Genomic DNA, 5,755 nt, shown 5'->3' with positions numbered 1-5,755 from the left:
ATGGTAATGGTCTCAGCAGAAATAAAGAATGTTTAAAGGAGAGGGAGGTTTGGAGGGGAAGATGAATTCTATTTGGGACATATTGAATTTGAGATGTTGATGGATCATTCAGGAAATATCCAGCAGACAGCTGGAGCAACAGGGCTGGAGATTAGGAGATTACCATCTACATGGAGATGGTAATGAAATTCAAGGAAACCATGACATCATCAAATGAGAAAGCAAGAGAAAAAGAGTCCAGACTAGGCACTTGAGAATGCTTGTTGACTATTTGACAGAGTCTAGGGATGCCCTCATGCCTAAGGGATAGAAGATGAAGGATGGATCAACAAAGGAGACCTTAATATGGTAGGTGGGCAGAAAATCAGGAGAGACAAGAACCAAGGAAGGAGAGAGCCTCCCAAAGGAGATGTTCTGTATCTACAGATGGCTTTTTCTAAGAGTTTCAAATGACAGTTTGCTTTTTGATGTTGGCTCCCTGAGCACACAGATTGGGGGGGGGGGGTATGGAAAGATTAATTCCTCCTTGAAGTCAGTCAAATCACATAAGCTCCTTAAGTCTCAGTTTCCTTTTCTGTAAAATGAAATGTGCTGGTCTAGATGATCCATGAGGTCTCTCCCAAATCCAGTGCTATGATTTGGGGATTCTCTTAAAGGCTGTTCAAAGACTGATATAAACTCCCTCTTCACCTTTTACGGGACTATAGAACCAGAGTTGAAGGGATCTCAGAGGTCATCTGCTATAAGCACTTCACTTTACACATGAGGAAATTGATCCCCAAGGAGAGGAATTGACTTGTCCAAGATCACACATGGAATCATAGATTTAGAGCCAGAGGCCAGAGACCATCTAGTTGAAACCCCCTCATTTTACAGGAAGGAAACCGAGGTGCAGAGAGGGGAAGGGATTTGCCTAAGGTCATAAGGCAGTAAATAACAGAACCAGAATTTATACCCTAGTCTTGACTCCAAATCGAACATGCTTCCCCCATACAACAAGGCCTCCCAAATCTTCATTGGATGTTCAGTTTATAGTTCCTTTGGTCATCCCTTTCTGTATTAGCGTAACAAACTTGGTTAGATATGGAAGCAGTTTTCAGTAGCTTTTCCTGTAGTCAGCGCTTCCCCTCCCATCATGTGATATAGTCTTGCTTAACTTCTCTAGGCCAAATCAAGACTGAGCTGCTATAGGGGAAAAGTTCTCTTGTTCAAAATACCCCAGGCCTACCTTCAAGCACTCGCCTGAAAGACCACTTTGTTGACTTAGGATGACGGCAGTATTCCTTGGAGATGTTTCTTTTCAGAGTGGATTACACCTTGTTATCCTGGTAGTCAGCAGATGGAGAATGGGCCAACTCTGATTTGTGGTTAACCCTAATAAGAAATATCCATTTTTCCTCACCCCATCCTCATTCTCCTTCCCACTCCCCACAGCCCCCAAGCCCTTTAACTGGCCTCAAAGCACAGGATCAATTTGTTAAACATTTCTTAAAAATCTATCTTGAGCTCTTTGTAATATGGGTCGAAGGTATCGTTTTAGAGTTGAGTTCATATTCCTTCACCCTCAAAATCTCTGTTCCAACTAAACAAACTCTATGTGACATTCCTGCTTCTATCCCTCTTTCTTCCCTTTTACCTTTTACCCCTTACTAGCTCTGCCACTCACTGTCGCATCCTCTGGGTTGATTCATTCAAACTTATTAATCATCTATAATGCATCAAGTACTTCACACTGGGACTACCTCTGCCCTCAAGGATCTTGCTTTCTTTTTTCTTTTTTTTTTTTAGTTTTTGCAAGGCAATGGGGTTCAGTGACTTGCCCAAGGCCACACAGCTAGGTTATATTAAGTGTCTGAGGCCGAATTTGAACTCAGAGACTCCTGACTCCAGGTCTATCTACTTTGCCACCCAGTCGTCCCCCCCCTCAAGGATCTTACTTTCCACTGTGGAGATAAGATATGTATATAGATGAATAAATACAAGATATGTACAAAGTAAATAATTTGTGTGTGTGTGTGTGTGTGTGTGTGTGTGTGTGTGTGTGTGTGTGTGTGTGTGTGTTGTGGTCATTAGCAGCTGCGGAGATCAGCAAACACCTCCTGTAGGAGATACTATGTGAGTTGCGCTCTGAAGGAAGTTATGGATTCTAAGAGGTCTGAATGAAAAGAGAGAGTGCAGTCCAGGAAGGAGGAATTTGGTTGTTGTTTAGTCATTTTCAGTCATGTCTAACTGTGACCCCATTTGAAGTTTTCCTGGCAAAGATCCTGGAATGGTTTTCCATTTCCTTCTCCAGCTCATTTTACAAATGAGGAAACTGAGGCAAACAGGGTGAAGTAACTTACCCAGGGTCACACAGCCAGTAAAGCCACCAGTGAAAAGTTAAAGGGATGTCTATTCTAGGCACTTTCCCCAGCAGAATGAACAAATGAGAACTATTTGTTCCAATGGCCATGAAGGTGGCTGAAGCAAGTTCTGTGGAGTGCTTAGGGCTTAGATCATACAGTTGAGTTCAGAAAAGAACAAATGAATGAACAATGTCTATTGCCAGATTTTAACTCAGGAAGAGGAGTCTTCCTGCTTCCAGGCCCAGCACTCTATCCACTGCTATGCTACCTAGTGGTCCCAGTGAAAAACAGAGAATACCAATGAACAGAGGGGAGATGGGATATTTAATGTAGGCCAATATGATAAATGTTGTAGGGGATGGGAGAAAACTGGGACACTAATTCATTGTTGGTGGAGCTGTAAATTGATCCAATCATTCCGGAGAGCAATTTACCCAAAGGGCTATAAAACTGTGCCCATCCTTCGATGCAGCAATGCTACTATTAGGTCTGTATCCCAAAGAGGACAGAAATAAAGGAAAAGGAACCACATGCACAAAATTGTTTTTAGCAGCTCTTTTGGTGATGGCAAAGAATTGGAAATTGAGGGGATGCCCGTCACTTGGGGGATGGCTGAACAAGTTGTGATATATAATTGTGATGGAATAATATTGTACCATAAGAAAAGACAAGGAGGATGGTTTCAGAAAAACTTAGGTAAGCTTATATGAGCTCATGCAAAGTGAAATGAACCAGGAGGATATTGTACATAGTCCCAGCCATACTGAAATGATGGTAGCAGATCTGTTTGTAATAGCAAAGAACTGGAAATTGAAGGGATGTTGATCAGCTGGGGAATGATTGAACAAATTGTTGTATATGTATGTGATGGAACACTATGCTCTGTAAGAAATCATGAGGGATGAGATTTCAGAAAAGTCTAGAAAGACTTGCATGAATTGATGCTGTGTGAGATGAGCAGAACCAGAGCATTATATACCTTAACAACACAGGATGATGATCAACTTTGATGGGCTTGCACACCCCTTCAGTGTAATAATCAGGGACAATTTTAGGGGACCCTCGATGGAGAATATCATCTGTATCCAGAGAAGGAACTGTGGAGTTTAAACAAAGACCAAAGATTATTATCTTCAATTTTTAAAAAAAGGTTGTCTTATGTATTATGTGATTTTGCTATCTCTAATGTTTTCTTTTATCCTTATGGATCTGGTTCTTCTCTCAACACATTCAATTTTGATCTATGCATATCATAGAAGCAAATGTAAAGATTATATCTGATCACCTGTTGGGGAGAGAGGAGGGAAAGGGGGAAATTGTAAAATTTAAAAACCTTGAAAAAATGATTGGTAGAAACTACCAATGTATGTAATTGGAAAACAAATAAAATATTCATATAATTATTTCAAAGAGGGTCAGGAAAGACTTTATTAAAACAAAATTCTAATTACCAGTATTTATATCTAAATCCTTTCCACTAAGACATTGTTTATCCCTGTTTTATATATTATTGCCTTTAAGACACAATTAGAACAATAAATAAAATTTTACTTTATAAAAAATACTGAAATGATGATTGAAACAAAGATCCAAAATAATTAAGGATTCATGATGAAAAATGCTACTCACTTCTAGGGAACTAATGAATTCTCAGTACAAAATGAGCGGGTTTTTTTAGGTTTTTGCAAGGCAAATGGGGTTAATTACTAAGTGTCTGAGACTGGATTTGAACCCAGGTACTCCTGACTCCAGGGCCGGTGCTTTATCCACTGTGCCACCTAGCCGCCCCTGAGATTTTTTTTTATCCTGTAGTAACTAAACTCTCTTTAATAGACTCCAAAATGGACTATATCAATTGGTGTAAAAGAGTGAATAATGGACTGTTGGGCTGAGAGTTAGGAAGACTCCAGTTCAAATATCCCCTTTCTCAGGTATTATTACCTAGGGCGCTAAGGAAGCTACTTGGGTGCAGTGCACTGGAAAGAGCCCTGATTCTGAAGCTGGGGAGCCCAGCTTCCAATCCGGGCTGACAGACTTCCTGACTCTGTGGGCATAGTCAAGTCAATTAATTCTATGAGCCTCAGTTTCTTTTTCCTGCAAATAAAGTCTTTATGCCATTCACCTCATAGAATTATTGAATTAAGTATTTTGTAACTTCACAGTATTTTAAGTGTGAGCTAATACGTTTTCCATTTTTTTAAGGTTTTTGCAAGGCAATGGGGTTAAGTGACTTGCCCAAGGCCACACAGCTAGGTCATTATTAAGTGTCTGAGGTCGGATTTGAACTCAGGTCCTCCTGACTCCAGGGCCGCTGCTCTATCCACTGTGCCACCTAGCTGCCCTGATTTTCATTATTAATATGAAACTTTCACTTATGAAGGTGGCTGCCATCCTGGGGGTTCTGACAAGCCATAGACTCAGGAATCTAGGGTCAGAAAGGGACCTCAGAGGCCACTTAGTCCAATCCACCTCATCTAATGGAAGAAGAAAGTGAGGTTGAGGGAGGGGGAAAGGACTTGTCCAAGGTTACACACAGGATCCTAGACCTAGAGCTAGGACTAGAGTTATCATCTAAGTCTAACTCTCATTTTGTCAGTGAGAGAACTAAGGTACAGAGAGAAGTGACTTGTCCAAGGTCACCCAGGTAAATGACAACAGTGGGATTTGCAACTAGGTTCCTGGACTCCAGGGACAATGCTTATTCCAGTGTACTCTGTTGAAGTGACTTGCTCAGGGTTACAGCCATAGTAGCAGGGACAGGATTTGAACCCAACTCTTTTTGATGTGAAGAGCAGCACACTATTCATTAGACAACAGTATCTGATATGACCCATTTTGGACACCATTGAGAGGGGTTTAGGAGTTGAAGGCTAGAAAGCATTTTAATCTCGTCCATCAAGGCTGTGTGTGTGTGTGTGTGTGTGTGTGTGTGTGTGCGCACGCACCTACCTTATGGATATAATCTATATCTATAAATAAATATATACATTCATAAGATTGTGTCCAGATATATGTACACATATGGTCTATGTATATTTTGTATTTATGTATGTGTGGATGTATACACATGTATACACACACACACTTCTGACACCAAGCTAATAGTGAAGTTTCAACATAAAAATGTGTCTTAGATTATTGAGTTTGGAGATCACCAGTACAACACTGAACTAAGTCAATAGTCAGAAGGTAGGACACTTTGGGCCATTTATGGACCTTCTGGAGGGAAGAAGGATGTTTGGGTGACATTAAGGAAGATGAGTAAGGCTTTCTTTGGTGTCACTGTCCTAGACAGACTATCAGGCTGGGTGCTTCATCGGAGCTGCCTCTGCCTGGCATTTCTCCAAATCTCTGTCTCACATATTTGACAGGGCGTCAGGTTCCTGATAATCAGACCTTAGCTTAAGAAT

The sequence above is a fragment of the Macrotis lagotis genome, chromosome X, assembly GCF_037893015.1.
Source record: "Macrotis lagotis isolate mMagLag1 chromosome X, bilby.v1.9.chrom.fasta, whole genome shotgun sequence".
Lineage (NCBI taxonomy): Eukaryota > Metazoa > Chordata > Mammalia > Peramelemorphia > Peramelidae > Macrotis > Macrotis lagotis.
Note: the sequence above shows the minus strand (reverse complement) of the source record.